Raw genomic sequence first — 21,611 nt, forward strand, 5'->3', positions numbered from 1 at the left:
AGATTACAGGGATGTGAAATGTAGTTCATAAAAAGTAGGATAGGAGTAACAAGAAGAGATAGCATGAGGAAAATGGTTCAAATGGCTCTGAGCACTATGGGACTAACATCTGTGGTCATCAATCCCCTAAAACTTAGAACTACTTAAACCCAACTAACCTAAGGACATCACACAAATCCATGCCCGAGGCAGGATTCGAACCTGCGACCGTAGCAGTCGCGCGGCTCCGGACTGAGCGCCTAGAACCGTAGCATGAGGAATGAAAGTGTAAGGGAAATAATGAAAATGGTTCAAGTGGCTCTAAGCACTATGTGGCTTAACATGTGAGGTCATTAGTCCCCTCGATTTAGAACTACTTAAACCTAGCTAACCTAAGGACAGCACACACATCCATGCCCGAGGCGGGATTCGAACCTGCGACCGTAGCGATCGCGCAGTTCCAGACTGTAGCGCCTAGAACCGTTCGGCCACCCCGGCCGGCAATCTGTACTTGCTCACAGCAGTCAGCGACCCTGGGATCAAGGGCCTGTTGTTTTAACGTATCTTGCAACACAAAAGATGTTGCAATTGATTTTATCATTTCTCTCTGAAGAATGATGCTATTGGTCTTTGCCTATGTCAGACACCGGCCCCTTGTTTTAATAATCAGACGATTTACCCATCTTACAATGATGTCTTGACCGCTCGGACAAATTATAAGGGTAAACTAAAACTTAAGTCAAAATTGAAGTGGTACTCGTCAATGGCTAGAGATTTCAAATAAAAGAAGAATAAAACAAAATAAAAAATAGGAGCAAATTACGAATGTTAATATGATAATTGAAACAACACAGCAAAAGTTAGATTTAAAAATATCATATTTAAGCTAATTAACTGAATATAAATGATGATCACAGTCAGTTTAATAAAGATAACAAAATAGACTGAACCTACCAGGACTCACAACCTTCTTCATACAGCTCGATAGTCTCCGGTGCCATTCCGAAAAACCGCGTTGATGTAGTTGATATCCCGGAGTTCTTTTTACTGAGTTAAGACAAACGACGGCTCACCACTGCCAATGACAGCAGGATGTGACGTCTGGGACTCTAAGCAACGCAAAAGTTTAGACTGGTGGTTGCAAAAAGTCGTTTCGATCCCTATGGGGCTCAGCTTGTAATTTTCCATGATTTATGGTATGGATGGCTTTGAGTTACCGCTGTTTAAGAATCAACGTTGCCATCTCCCCCTGCCGCCGTTCCCCGCATGAGATGGACGGGCTTCCGTTTGCCACTAAACCTGCGGTCCTGTTGCCGCAGCTGTGGAGGATATCGTAATGGGGAAGGCTACGGCAGTTACGTGCCGGGCGGCGCATCCACGTGCTGGCTGCGAAGCGAGAACTCCTCCCTGGCTATCGGTAACAGCTGAACGGCAAACACAGCAGCTAAACAAACAGTGCCCCCCCCCTCCCCCCTTACCCACCAACCAGCGATCTGCACTGGCTTCCGAAAAAGGTGGGAGCTCCAAAGACAGTTCAGGAATGTGTGTTTCAATGGACAGCAGCGTATCGACTTCCCTAGCACAGGTAGTAGTTAACCGCTTACGGTTCAAATGGTTCAAATGGCTCTGAGCACTATGGGACTTAACATCTACGGCCATCAGTCCCCTAGAAGTTAGAACTACTTAAACCTAACTAACCTAAGGACATCACACACGTCCATGCACGAGGCAGGATTCGAACCTGTGACCCTAGAGGCGCGGTTCCGGACTGAAGAGCCTAGAACCGCTCGGCCACAACGGCTGGGGCACTTAAGGTAAACAAACGCTTACTTTAGAATCCCCAGCTGGCTCTAAATGATCACTTATAGCTGAACACATCCCCGCTTTTAAGTTTCACTTGACGCAATCAACGAGCCACGTACGCATAGGTCATCACAGTTTTCACATATTGCTTCAAAGGTTTATACCACAAAAGAATATCATATTCCTTACCTTGCTTACCGCATAAAATACAACTTTAAAACAATATAACTTGTAATACTGTGATATTGTGTATTCTAATCGTGTACTTTGTTTAATATTATTCATTGCATGAACTGCATTTACAATGTAATGCATGTTTGTTACATAACGCAAGTGACTAGTGCTCAGCTAGACGATTCTCTACCAAAGTAACGAACACACAAAATATACAATTCCAGCTACATAACCTGCAATGCTATAATATTGTGCATTTTAATTATTTATTGTGTCATGTTGACCACTGTACCAAGTATAATTTACAACGTAAAAAAATTTGGTAGGTGCACAATATAAACGACGAGTATTTAATTGGACAGTTTCTCACGCCATGTTACGTCCTTACAACATTTAGCCCTATATCGGTTTAATCTGTAATACTGTAATATTGTATATTTCTATTATTTATTATGGTTAACGATGTTAAGTGTGGCCGGCTGGTGTAGCCGAGCGGTTCTAGGCACTACAGTTTGGAACCACGCGACTACTACGGTCGCAGGTTCGAATCCTGCCTCGGGCATCGACGTGTGTGATGTCCTTAGGTTAGTTAGGTTTAAGTAGTTCTAAGTTCTAGGGGACTGATGACGTCGGAAGTTAAGTCCCATAGTGCTGAGAGCCATTTCAACCATTTTGATGTAAAGTGTAACTTCCTGAGAGATTAAAACTGTGTGCCGGACCGAGACTCGAACTCGGTAACTTTGCCTTTCGGAGGCAAGTGCTCTACTGGAGGAAGTGCAGCTGTGAGGACGGGACGTGAGTCGTGCTTGGGTAGCTCATTTGGTAGAGCACTTGCTTGCGAAAGGCAAAGGTCCCGAGTGCGAGTCTCGTTCCAGTACACAGTTTTAATCTGCCAGGAAGTTTCATATCAACGCACACTCCGCTGCAGAGTGAAAATCTCATTATGCAAAATGTAATTTACAATGTTAAAAATTACTTCACAACTTTCTGTACACGTGTATTGTATCTTCAAATAAAATGGCTCTGAGCGCTATGGGACTTAACATGTGAGATCATCAGTCCCCTAGAACTTAGAACTACTTAAACCTAACTAACCTGAGGACATCACACACATCCATGCCCGAGGCAGGATTCGAACCTGCGACCGTAACGGTCGCGCGGTTCCAGACTGAAGCGCCTAGAACCGCTCGGCCACACCGGCCGGCTATTGTATCTTCGTTTATAATGTATGGTTACCTAATAATTAGCAGGACGGGCGCCTGCAAAACGCGACAAACACGACAGCGCGTGATGCCAGTCCGTGGTTGTGGATTACGTAAAGTTTCCGCCGGCCATCAGCTGCCAGGCGCCTGGGGTCGCCCTGCTGTCGTCCTAAAGGCGGGAATTTTCTGTGGCAGCTGCCGCAAGGTCAGTCAGGTACACTCCGACGCCGTGAATATGACTGACACTGTGGCTGCGGGACTCGAAACAAATGCCTGCCAAATGTTTGTCTTCTTTGAGGGAGCGCAGAGCATGAATGGACAAAGAGGCATTTATCACTTTGTAGTGCTTCTGATACGCTACGATACCAATGCACAATTTTTTTTTCTCCTCTGACGAAATACACTGAAGCGCCAGAGAAACTGGTATAGGCGCGCGTATTAAAATACAGGGATATGCAGACAACGAGAATACGGCGCTGCGGTCAGCAACGCCTGTATGACAAGTGTCTGGAGCAGTTGTTAGAGTGGTTACTGCTGCTATAATAGCAGCTCATCAAGGCTTAAATGAGTCTGAACGTGCTATTACAGTTGACGCACGAGCAATGGGACACAGATCATTTCAGGAGTGTCCGTGAGTATCATGAATCCGGTGAAACATCACATTTCCGACATTTCTGGGGCTGGAAAAAAATCCTTCAACAACGATTGAAGTGAATCGTTGAACGTGACAGAAGTGCAGCCCTTTCGCGAATTCCTGCAGATATCAGTGCTGGGCCATCAACAAGTGTCCAACCATTCAACGAAACGTCATCGATATAGGCCCACTCCTGCACCATTGATGACCGCACGAGACAAAGCTTTACACCTTTTCTGGGCTCGTCAGCATACCGACATTGGACTGCTGATGTCTCGAAACATGTTGCCTGGTCGGACGTGTCTCGTTTCAAATTTATCGAGCGGGTGGACGTGTACGGATATGGAGGAAACCTCATGAATCCATTGACCCTGCATGTCAGCAGGGAACTGTTCAAGCTGGTGGAGGCTCTCTAACGGTGTGCGGCGTGTGCAGTTGGAGTGATATGGGATCCCTGATACGTGTAGATACGACTGTGACAGACGACATGTACGTGAGCATCCTGTCTGATCACCTGCATCCATTCACGTCCATTGTACAGTTCGACGGTGATTTCCAGCACGACAATGCGAGACCCCACACGTCCAGAAATGCTACAGAGTGGCTCCAGGAACACACTTGTGCCTTTAAACACTTCTGTTGGCCACCAGACTCCCCAGACATGAACATTACTGAGCATATCTGAGATGCGTTGCAACGGGTTTTTTAGAAGAGATCTTCACCTTCTCGTGCTCTTACGGATTTATGGACAACCCAGCAGGAGTCAGGGCGTCGGTTTCCTCCAGCACTACTTTAGACATTCGTTGAATTCATGCCACGTCGTGTTGCGGCACTTCTGCGTGCGGGGCCCTACACGATATTAGGCAGGTGTACCAGTTGTCTTTGGTTCTTCAGTGTAGATAGTGGCCTGCATCTCAGGGTGGCGTGAGATCCAGCGTTCGTGTAGTTGAAGAGGGCTCGTCGAACGCCGAGTCAACGTATGCCCGTATATTAGCGATGCCACGGGCACCAGTGACGTCACAGCCGACAGCTAGTCTATATAACGGGCTTACCAGCTGTTCACTGGCAGCCACACTACTTGACAATGGCCAAGGAATGCTTAGCCGAAAGGTCGTATAGCTTTAATGACATGACGTGGGCCGGAAGTGGTGGCCGAGCGGTTCTAGGCGCTTCATTCCGGAACCACGCGAATGCTACGGTCGCAGGTTCGAGTCCTGCCTCAGGCATGGATGTGTGTGATGTCCTTAGGTTTAAGTAGTTCTAAGTTCTAGGGAACTGATGACCTCAGATGTTAAGCCCCGTAGTGCTCAGAGCCATTTGAAACATTTTGAACTTGACGTGGCTAGAAACCCGCGAGACTCTGCATTCTTACAATATTCACGTGGTCTAGTGCTGTCGTGGTGGTTTTGATTTCCACAATGGAAGTCCACATCAACGTCCTCCACAGCATGCACTGTCCTCTCCGGCCTGGCCCGTGGCACGGTGGAGCAACAAATGTGACTCTTCCCACCACACGACACGTACCCACTAACCCATGGTACAATATCGATGGTTTATTTCTCACGCTAGGAGCGTATTTAGATCCAGAAAGGAAGTTTCTTGAAGATTATTCGATAGAGAATGGAAAATATGAATTTCTCAGGGCGCGTAATCAGGGTAGTAAGGTGGATGCGGTATGACTTACTAACCCAACTCCTGTATAGCGTTTTCTGTCAGCGTAGAAGAAGGGGGTGTCAATTATAGTGGAGTACTATCACGTCACGCAGTCTTCCTGGTCGTTGTTCTTGGATTGCGTGGGCAAGACGTCTCAGTTATTGACAACAAACATGCAGTGATGGTTATACCTCGGGGAAGCAATTCATAGTACACCACACCTCTGTGTTTCATCAGATGCATAGCATTATTTTTTCTGAATGGACGTAGGTCTTTGTACGGGGTGTTGCTGCTTTGTTTGGGATCGACCATTCCTTTCTGTTCGTTATGTTAGCATTAAGACACCAATAACGATGCAGACACCAGTAACGGCACGGGATGGGAACTGTCGGTGTTGCTCAGGACCCAGTTGGTGAGGAGAAGGCAGGGATTCACGTATGACCACCCGCTAAATTTTGTAAATTTCTCTTAGAGCATATGGTACCAATACAGCAGATTTTTTAACCTTCCCCATAGCGTACACATGTTGCACAATGCTGAATTGATCACAGTTCATGACATTTCAGTTATCGAATACACTGACATGGATCGTTGTGGCCTAAAGCGTTTAAACGTTCTTCATCAGACCTCGAAGGTCGTCCTGAACGTGGAAAGTCTCTAACATCAAAATGTTCCTCCTTGAAACGAGAAATCCATTCTCTAGCCATGCTCTACCAGTGGCAGTATACCCAAACACAGCGCAAATGTTTCTGGCTGCCTCCGCTGCTGTCACCTCGCTACTGAACTCAAAGAATATGTCGGAAATGTTTCGCTCTCTACTTGGCAGTCCATTTTCTGGCGTCTATGACAATACATTTTTACATTTTTCACAATAAACATGCATAATTTTATGACAATAAGCAACAAATTATTAATTAAAAGTGAAGCATTGTTTGCAACATATTTTACGAAAAAGTTCCTAAATTAAACTGAATAATTCTGATTTATATTCACATGTATGAATATCATAGTAATCAGTACTTTGAAATACAATGTTACTTTATTTCAGAAAAGAAAACAATCTTTCCTATCAAACATGCGAAGGCTTTGCATGGTTCATCATCTATTGGTTCACTGTGATCGGTACCAGTATACAAGTATCATAGGAGTGCTACGTTTATTATCTTTGTAACCGCAAGTTCTCGCCGGGAATGTTTATTATTAGTATCTAGCCTTTTTTCTTTTTTTTTTTAAATTTGTGTTCTGCCTTACGGCAGGTCTTGTCATGGGGAAGCCTCGTCAGAGAGAAGGGAAGCCATTCCAGTGGTGGTTTCCCGTTCCCTTCCACTGATGATGATGAAATGATATTGAGGACAACACAACACCCAGTCCCTGAGCGGAGAAAAACTCCGACCCAGCCGGGAATCGAAGCAGGGTGCCTTGACATGACAGACCGCCACTCTGACCACTCAGCTATCGCGGCGGACATTGAAGACACAATGAATCCTGTACACCTGCCTAATATCGTATAGGGTCCCAGCGAGCACGCAGAAGTCCGGCAACAAGACGTGTCATGAATTCAACTAATGTCTAAAGTAGTGCTGGCGGGAAGTGACACCATGAATCCTGCAGCGCTGTCCATAGATCTGTAACAACAGTACGACGGGGTGGAGATCTCTTCTGAACAGCACGTTGCAAGGTATCCCAGATATGCTCCATAACGTTCATGTCTGGGGAGTTTGGTGGCCAGTGGAAGTGTTTAAACTCAGAAGAGTGTTCCTGGAGCCGCACTGTAGCGATTCTGGACGTCTGGGGTGTCACACTGTCCTGCTGCAATTTCCCAAGTCCGTCGGAATGCACAATGGACATGAATGGATGCAGGTGATCAGACAGGATGCTTACGTACGTGTCACTTATCATAGTCGCATCCAGACGTATCAGGGGTCCCACATCACCCCAAGTGCACACGCTCCAGACAATTAGAGAGCCTCCTCCAGCTTGTCAGCAGGGTCCATGGATTCACAAGGTAGACATCCAACAGCTCGATACGATTTGAAACGAGACTCGTCCGACCAGGCAATATGTTTCCAGTCATCAACAGTCCAATGTCACTGTTGACGAGCTCAGGTGAGGCGTAAAGCTTTGTGTCGTGCAGTCATCAGACACAAGAGCAGGCCTTCGGCTCCGAGAGCCCATATCGATGACTTTTCGTTGAACGGTACGCACCCTGACACGTGTTGATGGCCCAGCATTTTTCTTCACTCGTTGTTGGTCTCGTTCTTGCAGGGTCGTTTTCCAGCCGCAGTGATATCGGGGATTTGATGTTTTACCGGATTCCTCATATTCACGGCACAATCGGGAAATGCCAACTTCATCGCTACCTCTGGGGATGCTGTGGTTCAAATGGTTCAAATAGCTCTGAGCACTACGGGACTTAACATATGTGGTCATCAGTTCCCTAGAAGTTAGAACTACTTAAACCTAACTAACCTAAGCTTCTGTGAAGTTTGGAAGGTACGAGACGAAGTACTGGCGGAAATAAAGCTGTGAGGACGGGTCGCGGGTCGTGCTCGGGTAGCCCTTTTGGTAGAGCACTTGCCTGTGGAGAACAAATGTTTTGGCTTCGTGACCCACTCCGGCACAAAGTTTTAATTTGCCAGGAAGCTTTTCGTATCAGCGTACAGTTCGTCGCAGAGTGAACATTTCGTTCTGCAACAGTTTATTCTGTTATGTAGGGAATTGTTTGGGGTAGATACTGTAGGGGGAAATCACGGTTCAAAATCAGCCGTTTAGTTGCTCAGTGATCGTCCTTGCGGGAAAACAGTGCCACAACCTCTATACACAGGGCGTTTCCGTAAGAGCGTGCAAAAATGTAGCAGGACATAGAGAATGCTCCACTTAGCAATCTGAGGTAGGTAACCTGAGGTCGGAGAAGCCAGCTCGACGAGATATGGAAGTAAACTCGCCTACCTCTTTATATAGCTTTACTAGTCCGCCGCGATAGCTGAAAGGTCAGCGTGACGGACTGCCGTCCTAAGGGGCACGGGTTCGGTTCCCGGCTGGGTCGGGGATTTTCTCTCAGGGACTGGGTGTTGTCTTCATAATCATTTCATCCCCATCCGACGTGCAGGTCGCCGAATGTGGCGTCGAGTGTAATAAGACCTGCACCAAGGCGGACGGACCTGCCCGTAAGAGGCCTCCCGGCTAATGACGCCAAACGCTCATTTCCATTTTTCCATCGCTTTACTGACTTCCAGCTCATTTACAACTAACATGCGTACAAGTTTACACATACATCGCTGTTTACTTACATGTACATTCTTTATTTCCTGTTAGGAATCGAGAACGAGCCTGATTGTAGGAAGTATTTCCTGGTCGCTGGAGTGGAAGGGGAGGTCCTATTTCATGACCTGCGATATCACCTGACGTGAATCCCCTTTATTATTTCTTATAAAGATATCTAAAGTCACTGGTGTATGAGACCTCAGTGGATACGGATATGGAATTAATTGCAGAATTGTAGCTGCCTGTGATAAGATTCGAGAGACACCAGCGATATTCGTTAGGGTGCGTCAGAACCTTGTTCACCGATGTCATGCTTAGATTTAGGTTGACGACCGTTAGTTTCGAAATATTTTGTTAGATTCAGTGCAAATGGTACGTTAATTGTGTCTGTGATTGTATTTACAGTTACCTGTAACTAATTCAAATGGCTCTGAGCACTATAGGACTTAACATCTGAGGTCATCAGTGCTCTAGACTTAGAACTACTTAAACCTAACTAACCTAATGACACCACACACATCCATGCCCGAGGCAGGATTCGAACCTGCGACCGTAGAGGTCACGCGGTTCCAGACTGAAGCGCCTAGAACCGCACGGCCACACCGGACGGCTGGGGATGCTGTGTCCCAGGGCTCGAGCTCCTACAATCACACCACGTTCAAACTCACTTAAATATTGATAACCCGCCATTGTAGCATCAGATACCGATCTAACAACTCCGCCAGACATTTGTTGCCTTATATAGGCGTTGTCGACCGCAGCACCGTACTGTGTCTGTTTAGATATTTCTGTATTTGAGTGAGTATACCAGTTCCCTTGGCGCTTCAGTGTAATGCATACAGGGTGATTAACCTGCCCCTATCGATGTATTTGATGTTACCCGCAACGCCTTCAAGTACAACGTGGGAGAATTTCACGTTCTCTAGTTGGCTACACGCAAACTATTAATCCTACAGAAAAAAAGTAAGAGAATCTTTTTGTAGGAAACGTAACGTAGTTAAAAGCTTTCGCTGCGGCCATAGTTCTGGAATTATTCAAGAAAAGCGTATAAAAGTGAGCTTCAGATGCAACCCCACTCCCACACTCAGCCATCACCGTTCTGGATTTCTACTATGTTGTTACGTGGTACTCCATCTCATTACTGTACAGAAATCTGCGACTGCACGAATTATTTCCCAGATTCGACCTTGTTTGGTCTTCGTTTGCCTTATTACATCACCAGCTTAGCTGAACAGTTACGTATTGTAAAACTGAAGTTTGTGTAAGTTTTACTTAACGATTTTGGATGTTTTAGCAGCATAAAACAAAAAAGTACGTCGTTGTATTTGTCAGGCCTTCTGGCTGAGAAGCTGCTGTGCTGGTAATGATTAAGATAGGTCATCGAACTGTCAACGTAATTAGTTTTTTGCATAACGTTTACAAAAGTCGTTTTTCGTTCATGACCCTCGCAGGCACGTGTAATTAATAAAGTTAACTATATATCTGACTATTCTGCTGGCGTAACAGCCCAATCAATAGAGTCGGGAATAATTCGCGTAGTCCGAAATTTTCGTCCAGTTGTAGGAAGTAGTGCTACGAACAACGTACTACAACTCGTGTGGGATGACTGTGAGGCTGTAAGCATGTTCGAAGCTCACATTTGTCCGTTCTTCTTGAATAAATCGCCTCCATCGTAAACGTATTCTATTATAAAATTTAAGTACATTAATTTCCTACAAAAGGTCCTGTTTATTTTTCCTGTAGGACTAATAACTTGCCGTAATGAACGATAGAATATGAAAACCTTGCACATGGTTTTGAAGGCGTTGCTGATTGCATGAAATCCATTGGTAGGGGCTGCTGAATCACCTTGTCTATTGAGTGCATGCCACCGATCTATCTAGATTATTTTAGAGGTAACAAGAGACATGTAATACAATACTTTTTGCTCTGATCACCAGTTCACAATTTCATTCCTTGACCCTAGTGTCCAGTACAGCCAAGAATTGTGGCTGTTAACGTTTCACTCTGTAACATGTATACATAAGGACCTGTGTTCCACAGTGGTAAGACAGATAGCGGATCATTTCATGATCACATAGAAAGTGTTATAAATAGTTATAATTAGATTTTAAATTTCACAGCGTGCTATGTGTTTGTCCTTTTTGTGTGATACCATTGCCGCCACTGGTCTATAAATAGCTGCAGTATATAAATGATCATCAAATGTGAATGGAGAATCTCTAAAAGCAGTTACTATGAATATTCTGAAATTGTCAATAACACTATCTGGGTACTTGTTATATACACTCCTGGAAATTGAAATAAGAACACCGTGAATTCATTGTCCCAGGAAGGGGAAACTTTATTGACACATTCCTGGGGTCAGATACATCACATGATCACACTGACAGAACCACAGGCACATAGACACAGGCAACAGAGCATGCACAATGTCGGCACTAGTACAGTGTATATCCACCTTTCGCAGCAATGCAGGCTGCTATTCTCCCATGGAGACGATCGTAGAGATGCTGGATGTAGTCCTGTGGAACGGCTTGCCATGCCATTTCCACCTGGCGCCTCAGTTGGACCAGCGTTCGTGCTGGACGTGCAGACCGCGTGAGACGACGCTTCATCCAGTCCCAAACATGCTCAATGGGGGACAGATCCGGAGATCTTGCTGGCCAGGGTAGTTGACTTACACCTTCTAGAGCACGTTGGGTGGCACGGGATACATGCGGACGTGCATTGTCCTGTTGGAACAGCAAGTTCCCTTGCCGGTCTGGGAATGGTAGAACGATGGGTTCGATGACGGTTTGGATGTACCATGAACTATTCAGTGTCCCCTCGACGATCACCAGTGGTGTACGGCCAGTGTAGGAGATCGCTCCCCACACCATGATGCCGGGTGTTGGCCCTGTGTGCCTCGGTCGCATGCAGTCCTGATTGTGGCGCTCACCTGCACGGCGCCAAACACGCATACGACCATCATTGGCACCAAGGCAGAAGCGACTCTCATCGCTGAAGACGACACGTCTCCATTCGTCCCTCCATTCACGCCTGTCGCGACACCACTGGAGGCGGGCTGCACGATGTTGGGGCGTGAGCGGAAGACGGCCTAACGGTGTGCGGGACCGTAGCCCAGCTTCATGGAGACGGTTGCGAATGGTCCTCGCCGATACCCCAGGAGCAACAGTGTTCCTAATTTGCTGGGAAGTGGCGGTGCGGTCCCCTACGGCACTGCGTAGGATCCTACGGTCTTGGCGTGCATCCGTGCGTCGCTGCGGTCCGGTCCCAGGTCGACGGGCACGTGCACCTTCCGCCGACCACTGGCGACAACATCGATGTGCTGTGGAGACCTCACGCCCCACGTGTTGAGCAATTCGGCGGTACGTCCACCCGGCCGCCCGCATGCCCACTATACGCCCTCGCTCAAAGTCCGTCAACTGCACATACGGTTCACGTCCACGCTGTCGCGGCATGCTACCAGTGTTAAAGACTGCGATGGAGCTCCGTATGCCACGGCAAACTGGCTGACACTGACGGCGGCGGTGCACAAATGCTGCGCAGCTAGCGCCATTCGACGGCCAACACCGCGGTTCCTGGTGTGTCCGCTGTGCCGTGCGTGTGATCATTGCTTGTACAGCCCTCTCGCAGTGTCCGGAGCAAGTATGGTGGATCTGACACACCGGTGTCAATGTGTTCTTTTTTCCATTTCCAGGAGTGTATTAAACTGACTGACATATTGAACAACTTGCATAAAATGACCGAATAAAATTTAATACCTGTTGAGCAAAAAAAATTACCCGCTGCTCATGATCTACAGGCAGATTTCTTAGAACGAATACTTACAAGCTGCAGAGCACCAAGCTTCTACGATTTTCAATACAATATCAAGCAGCTTTTGTTTACTGTGGTCAATATATCAATCAACGGAAAAATGGGCCTATAAGAGCACAAAAAGGCGAATATTCTCCTGTTCATTAAAAGGCTGACTGAAGAGTGGGGTATCAGCTGATTCATTCTACCTTCCTCAGCACTTTTAATTTGTTTAACGTGCAATTAATCTCGAACTCCACAAGCTTTACTGTAACTCCGTGCAAGTCGCTCATACCCATACACTCCTAAATGTCCTTCCTCAGTTATTCATTCAGACCACATCATTGTCATTATCTCCTCGTGTCTCACTGTCATTGTCTCCCGTGTCACAGCCACAGTACCCTGCGATGTGTTGTGTTCTACTACAACAGACTACTCTCACTGTCGCTGTCCCCCTCTTGCTCTCTCTTACTGCTACTATCTCATTCCTTCCTTTCTACAGCTGCTGCTGTCTGTTCTGTCACTAATTCTCTCGCTCTCGTTGTCTTTGTCACATACTCTGTCCCTCCTTCTCACTGGCTCTCATCCACATCCAGTTTCTTTTTCTCTTTATTCCTTCTCTGTCCGCAGCTCGTGGTCGTGCGGTAGCGTTCTCGCTTCCCGCGCCCGGGTTCCCGGGTTCAATTCCCGGCGGGGTCAGGGATTTTCTCTGCCTGTTGATGACTGGGTGTTGTGTGATGTCCTTAGGTTGGTTAGGTTTAAGTAGTTCTAACTTCTAGGCGACTGATGACCATAGATGTTAAGTCCCATAGTGCTCAGAGCCATTTGAACCATTTTATTCCCCCCCCCCTCCTCCTCCCGACCCACCGGCACTGTCTCCTTCACTCTTTTCCTAGCACTGAGAGAAGCACTGTTCTGTTACTGTGAACTACGTTCCACTAACACTGTGTACAACCCTTTCTTTCAAATTGCCATTGTCTCCTTCGTTCTTTCTATAACACAACCACCGTCTACTATCTTCCACCCAGTGTTTGCTCTTTTTCTGTCTCTTTGCCACTATCACTGTCTTTTTCTCACTCATCACAAACAACCGCAAATATATTCACATGGCAAAATTTTTGGGAAAAATTTTAAAGATGGCGAAGAAGATAGGAAGAGGCAGCTGGTATCACACTTTTAAGTCAGTCTTTTAAAAAACAGGAGCATATTCGCATTTTTTGTCCTCCGACAGGAGCATTTTTCCGCTGGTTCCCTTCTTCTCCCTGCTGCAGCACGGCACGTACCTCATATGAAAAGAAATGTTGTTGTTGTTGTTGTGGTCTTCAGTCCTGAGACTGGTTTGATGCAGCTCTCCATGCAAAAGAAATGTATTGGTCAGTAAAATTTTGGAAGTTTATTACGTCAAGTTGAAATAAAGCCAAACTAATTTTACACCTGAGACCGGATTTTACGTCCAAAGAGATCTTGCATTTGTTTCAGTACTTCAACATGAGATTCCCAGATGATAACGGAGACACTTTACAGCACATTTCTCTGCGCTTCATCACTTCATAAACTACATTTTCTCCTTACATCGGATTTTACGTGTACATAAAGGGTAACTTTGAACGTCTGTATCTCGGAAACAAAAAAACACGTGAAGAAAATTTTCAAGGCAGTTTGAGGTCTGGATCTTAGGAATAGATCGTAAAAATTACAGCCATTTGTTGTGCATAGCGCTCTCGGAATCTGCGGTTTTCGTGGTGTTTCTCATAACTGGTAATGGTGTCCGCCCCTGGTAGCTGAGTGGTCAGCGCGACGGACTGTCATACCTAACGGCCCGGATTCGATTCTCCGTTGGATCGGAGATTTTCTCCGCTCAGTGACTGGGTGTTGCGTTGTCCTTATCAACATCATTGCATCCCCATCGCCACGCAAGTCGCCGAAGGGCGTCAACTCGAGAGACTTGCACCAGACGAACGGTCTACCCGACTGGAGGCCCTAGCCACACGGCATTTCCATTTGACTGATAAACGTTTTTGAAAATGCGGAGATGGCATTTCTAGACAAATGCCTAGAGAACATGAAGTTTAAGCTTTTGCTGCGGTTATTTATTTCTTAGATTTCGCCTCTTACCGGATTTTACGTGTAGAAGCAGGGTAATCTTCAACGTCTGTATGTTGGAAACGTATAAAGATATCTAGAAAAAATTCACGTCTGTTTGAGATCATGACATTAGGAATATATCGTAAGAATTTCAGCCATTTACTGTGCATAGTCGTCTTGGGATCCTCGGCTGACTTTTTTTGTCCGCTGGTGACGACGAAAATATAGGAATAAACCCCTTTTTGAGGGGTTTTCCAAGGAACCGGCCATAAACTAACGATGCCGTCATAAGTCCCATCAAGGCCATCGTAGATGACATGAAATGCAAAAAGAACCAATCGATTTGGTTCATTTGCCTTAGCAGGAGGAAGTGTGTAATACACATAATTTGACCCTATGCTCTACAATAGTGACACTGAGGTGATCCTTCTGTTGAGCTAGCACAAGGGCTATCCAAAACACTAGACCCTCTTTTTACCAGCGATAGAACCCGAGGTATGAGGATCGGAAAATTCCGTTTTTATGCGCGGCGTTTTGGGACATGTTGGTATGCATGCCGATGGCTGTGTCGCCTGTGAGGGGCAGACCCATTCCCTGCTGCCTGGGTTGCCGCCAGGCTGTACCGGTCAGCCGCGCAGCCGGGTCCCGTTGACAACCAGACGCAGTCAGCAGGGGCGGCTTTTTGCCGGATCCGCCGGGCAGCGTCCGCGTCGCTAGGAACACGGAAGGCTGTACTACCTGAGCGGCGGCCGACCGACACGGCTGAGCGGCAAGCGCTCGGCACTACACGGGGCAGGGCGGCCGGGTGAGTGTGCTTTCTGTTCCACTGTGCTGCAGGGCTCGCCGTCTTAAGCCACAGGGGCGCACGCAGGTGAATGGGCATTCGCGGTAAGTTCGCCAGTGTTCGCTACCATTCGCTTATATCCCTGAGCAAGTATGTACAGGGTTATTACAAATGATTGAAGCGATTTCACAGCTCTACAATAACTTTATTATTTGAGGTATTTTCACAATGCTTTGCACACACATACAAAAACTAAAAAAGTTTTTTTAGGCATTCACAAATGTTCGATATGTGCCCCTTTAGTGATTCGGCAGACATCAAGCCGATAATCAAGTTCCTCCCACACTCGGCGCAGCATGTCCCCATCAATGAGTTCGAAAGCATCGTTGATGCGAGTTCGCAGTTCTGGCACGTTTCTTGGTAGAGGAGGTTTAAACACTGAATCTTTCACATAACCCCACAGAAAGAAATCGCATGGGGTTAAGTCGGGAGAGCGTGGAGGCCATGACATGAATTGTTGATCATGATCTCCACCACGACCGATCCATCGGTTTTCCAATCTCCTGTTTAAGAAATGCTTCTGCTTTAGCCTTTTCCGTAAGATTTTCCAAACCGTCGGCTGTGGTACGTTTAGCTCCCTGCTTGCTTTATTCGTCAACTTCCGCGGCTACGAGTGAAACTTGCCCGCACGCGTTCAACCGTTTCTTCGCTCACTGCAGGCCGACCTGTTGATTTCCCCTTACAGAGGCATCCAGAAGCTTTAAACTGCGCATACCATCGCCGAATGGAGTTAGCAGTTGGTGGATCTTTGTTGAACTTCGTCCTGAAGTGTCGTTGCACTGTTATGACTGACTGATGTGAGTGCATTTCAAGCACGACATACGCTTTCTCGGCTCCTGTCGCCATTTTGTCTCACTGCGCTCTCGAGCGCTCTGGCGGCAGAAACCTAAAGTGCGGCTTCAGCCGAACAAAACTTTATGAGTTTTTCTACGTATCTGTAGTGTGTCGTGACCATATGTCAATGAATGGAGCTACAGTGAATTTATGAAATCGCTTCAATCATTTGTAATAGCCCTGTATATTAGAGGGAACGTAATAGATCGCCAATGAACGCTGTGTTCTTCTGTTTCGACTCTACAAATCTGCACTCAGGATACAATACAATATACGACTCATGTTCAGAAAGCAACTGTGCTAGATCTTTATAATTTTTTATTACAAAAAAATTATTTGAAAAAGTTACACGATATTGTTGATACACTTGTTAATCGCTATGCCGTTCAGTGCATGTAGTGAGCCGTGGCACGAACTCCTCGAAGAACTCTCTCGCCAGCTCCTCCTCCACATCAGGACCTCTTTCTGCGCCTGCTCATCATCGGCTAAAAATTTAAATCCAGTCAGGTGTGTTAATCTGGAGGCACAGGTCAGGGGGATATGAGGATTGGTTCAAAACAAGTCAGTCCAAGAGCGACTTGGTGACTCAGCCTGTGTGACGACAGAAGTTGTTGTGTAACAAGCACACTTCTCTGGCCAACAGTCTCTCCTTTGCTTTTGAATCCTGCCTTGAGTTTCTTTAGGGTCTCACAATATCGCTGTGGATTGGGAGTCTACCCCTGAGGCAGGAACTGGACCAAAATGGTGTCTCCTTTTGGGTCCCAAAACACTGAGGTCATATATTTTTTCCCCCTGCCCAAAACATCTTGGCAGATGTGTAATTGGTCTGACACCACTCTGACTACCCTTCTTTTGTCTCAGTCGTATAATCAGCCAACCACGCTTCATCTTCAGTCACAATAGCGCTCAGAAAATCCTTACCTCCCAACTCAAAGCGCTCGAGAAACTCGCAGGCGCTACTGACCAGATTTTTCCTGTGCCGCTCTCCATTTTGTGAACAGTTTCCAGTGCGCCATCGTTTCTGTGAGTTTCTCGTGTAAGGGAGTTCTTGCGAGTTGTGGAAACATCGCTGAAGTTTCATCTACTGCCAATTGGCGATCTTCACGAATAGTTTCCTAGATTTTTTGCATCAATCAAAATGGAAGGATTCCACTCCCCTGTTCGTCATGAACATTTGGTATCCCTCCACTGAATTCCGTACACTACTTAAGAACAGTCGTTCTGTTCATAACATTATTGCCGCAAACCGTTTTGATTCGCGAAAAAAATATCGGAAAGTGTTATTTTTTCCGCGAGTAGGAAGCGAATCACAGCACTTGCTGGTATTTGTTGCCGATATCTTTGATGCAATTGGACACTACAATGTGAGTTTACGTATTACGGCGTTCCTGCGATGTTCGCTCTGGTCAAGGGATCCCCCCACTCTAACATTCACTACTACCAACCATCAAAAAACAAGAAAACCGCAGCCAACTAAGTTCCCTGTACAATTACTTCCTGAACAAACCTTGTAGTTCGAGCCGTTATCAGAAAACGTTGATATTCAGAGAGTATCGCTTTGCGTGGCGGCACAGTGTTTTTTTTTTTTACGAATGAAGCAAAAATTTTAAAGAAGAACACTAGTTACCGACGACGAACATTACCTGCGTATTAGCAACCGGAGAATTTGCGTTAGTGATTGTTTCTCGTTTCCATAGCTGCTATATATCAGACAGCTCCTCATGTCTGCAGTGACATAAACGAAGCACTTTAAATATTTGATTTTAGTATGTATGAGGAATATAACGTCAATGAAATATACATACGACCTGTCACATAGGCTGCTTCTACATAGTTTGTTAGAGGGACGATAGCGTGATCACTGGTAAACCATTTTTACATCAAAAATGTCTAAAATAACAGTGTCACGTCAGCGGTGTACAGGGGTTGGACAAAAATATGTAAACACCATGAGAAATGGATGTTTGAACACACAGGATGCGGCGCTTGAATCCGGATGAATGAAACATTTTATAGCAAATTTATTAAAACAAAATACAAACGACAATGAAAATCCTTTTACATACTGTATAAGTATTGCTATCTTTGAAAAATAACATTACTCGATGTAACCCCCTTTAGAAGCAATGAACGCCTCCAATCTTATGCTGAAGGAATCGCATGTTGTCCATATCCGTGAATACTGCTTTGATAGCGGTGCATAGAGATAGGATATTAGGGTGCCTCGTCTTATTGGTAACACCTTCGACAACGCTCGAAACTTGGTAGTCAAGAGGATTCAATTCTGAGCTATTCGGGGCCAGAACTCCTTTGACCAGAATGTGTCATCATTATCCGAGAGGCAGGTTTGGACTAAATGGCTCGGAGGTCATCAGCCGCCTAGAACTTAGAACTAATTAAACCTAACTAACCTGAGTACATGCCCGAGGCGGGATACGAACCTGCGAACGTAGCTGTTGCTCGGCTCCAGACTGTAGCGCCTAGAACCGCACGGCCACTCCGGCTGGCTCGGATGAGGTCCTTCTCTGCCATCCGACGCATTGTTCGCTCTCTGACATTCAATACTGACGCTAATTTTCTCAACTATTGCGCCGGAACCTCCAAAATCAGCGCCTCAGCCTTTTCGATGACTGCTCGAATGAGGTTTTCTCGCCAGGTTAGTGCAACTTTCCCCAGACTTCCCCAGAGCACTACACTTGGCCACAATATTGTAAACAGTGGATCGAACTATTTCAGTGCGCGAACGCCCAGCGCGAAGACCTTCTATAATCGTGGCTCGTCAGCTGTACTCAGCAGGGCAGAACCTCAAAATGGTCGAGATGTTACGGAACATCCCGGCCATTTCGAGGTTCTGAATGCTTGAATGCTTACTAGATGTTTCCCATCTGTTCCTTTTCCTCGAACACATCCGAGTCCTCTACACCTCCCACCATCTTGATCCCCCCAATCCCCTACTTGCTCCTCTCCTCTCCAAACCCCACCTGACCTGCTGCCGAGCCTTCAGAGCCTTCACCGTTATGTCCCCCGTACCTTCCACCTCTACACCCTGCGTCTCCTCTCCCACAGTGGCTTCCGTCAACTCCCCCTACCGGATGATGCCCCCTCTCCCTCCTTTTATCCCCCATATCAACCCTGATCCTCACCTCCCCCTCCCTCCATCCTTTTCCTGGGCTCCCTCCCCCCTTCCATCCTGTTTCCTTTTCCCTGCCTACCCTCTCTTTGACTCGTTTCTCTCCCCGACTCCTTTTGCTTTCCTCTCCACTGCCTTCCCCACTCCTTCTCGCATCTGCCCTGCTCCCCTGTTTCTGTGTCCTCTCCCTCCTTCGGCTCCCCCTTTTTTTGCTTTTCCTCTCTCCCCTTTTTTCCCCCTCATCTGTTCACGGTCCTCTCCCCCCCCCCCCCCACAAATGTATTTGTACTGTATAATGCAGTGTTTTCCGTGAGTGTTCAGTGTTGTATGTTCCCCCTTTTTAAGTTTTGCGAACAGAAACTAGACTGTCACTGTGTTTTTTTTTTCATATTTTGCCTGTCCATTTTACTATGTGTTTTAATCAGCATCATCGACCCTTTGTTTTTATATGTTCTTCGCAACTTTTTCGCCATGTTTCAGTTTTTAACAGACACTGTTTATGAAATCTCCTAATTCTGTTTTTAACTTTCTGTTGGCTGCAGAGCGGTGTATTATGCTGCTGCCAGTCCTCCCCTGCCCCTCTGGGAGGGGGGAATCGAAATCCATTAAAGAAAAAATATACTAGGTTTCAAGAACGTCAGTCTCGACCTCCGGCAGAACTACGATTTTTTTTTTTTTTTTTTTTTTGTGGTCATCCGTCTACTGACTGGTTTGATGCGGCCCGCCACGAATTCCTTTCCTGTGCTAACCTCTTCATCTCAGAGTAGCACTTGCAACCTACGTCATCAATTATTTGCTTGACGTATTCCAGTCTCTGTCTTCCTCTACAGTTTTTGCCCTCTACAGCTCCCTCTAGTACCATGGAAGTCATTCTCTCATGTCTTAGCAGATGTCCTATCATCCTGTCCCTTCTCCTTATCAGTGTTTTCCACATATTCCTTTCCTCTCCGATTCTGCGTAGAACCTCCTCATTCCTTACCTTATCAGTCCACCAAATTTTCGACATTCGTCTATAGCACCACATCTCAAATGCTTCGATTCTCTTCTGTTCCGGTTTTCCCACAGTCCATGTTTCACTACCATACAATGCTGTACTCCAGACGTACATCCTCAGAAATTTCTTCCTCAAATTAAGGCCGGTATTTGATATTAGTAGATTTCTCTTGGCCAGAAATGCCTTTTTTGCCATAGCGAGTCTGCTTTTAATGTCCTCCTTGCTCCGTCCGTCATTGGTTATTTTACTGCCTAGTAGCAGAATTCCTTAACTTCATTGACTTCGTGACCATCAATCCTGATGTTAAGTTTCTCGCTGTTCTCATTTCTACTACTACTCATTACCTTCGTCTTTCTCCGATTTACTCTCAAACCATACTGTGTACTCATTAGACTGTTCATTCCGTTCAGCAGATCATTTAATTCTTCTTCACTTTCACTCAGGATAGCAAATGTCATTAGCGAATCGTATCATTGCTATCCTTTCACCTTGTATTTTAATTCCACTCCTGAACCTTTCTTTTATTTCCATCATTCCTTCCTCGATGTACAGATTGAAGAGTAGGGGCGAAAGGCTAAAGCCTTGTCTTACACCCTTCTTAATACGAGCACTTCGTTCTTGATCGTCCACTCTTATTATTCCCTCTTGGTTGTTGTACATATTGTATATGACCCGTCTCTCCCTATAGCTTACCCCTACTTTTTTCAGAACTCGAACAGCTTGCATCATTTTATATTGTCGAACGCTTTTTCCAGGTCGACAAATCCTGTGAAAGTGTCTTGATTTTTCTTTAGCCTTGCCGCCATTATTAGCTGTAACGTCAGAATTGCCTCTCTCGTCCCTTTATTTTTCCTAAAGCCAAACTGATCGTCACCTAGCGCATTCTCAATTTTCTTTTCCATTCTTCTGTATATTATTCTTGTAAGCAGCTTCGATACATGAGCTGTTAAGCTGATTGTGCGATAATTCTCGCACTTGTCAGCTCTTGCCGTCTTCGGAATTGTGTGGATGATGCTTTTCCGAAAGTCGGAAGGTATGTCGCCAGACTCATATATTCTACACACCAACGTGAATAATCGTTTTGTTGCCACTTCCCCCAATGATTTTTGAAATTCTGATGGAATGTTATCTATCCCTTCTGCCTTATTTGACCGTAAGTCCTGCGAAGCTCTTTTAAATTCCGATTCTAATACTGGATCCTCAATCTCTTCTAA

This window comes from Schistocerca piceifrons, chromosome 9 (genome assembly GCF_021461385.2).
Source record: "Schistocerca piceifrons isolate TAMUIC-IGC-003096 chromosome 9, iqSchPice1.1, whole genome shotgun sequence".
Lineage (NCBI taxonomy): Eukaryota > Metazoa > Arthropoda > Insecta > Orthoptera > Acrididae > Schistocerca > Schistocerca piceifrons.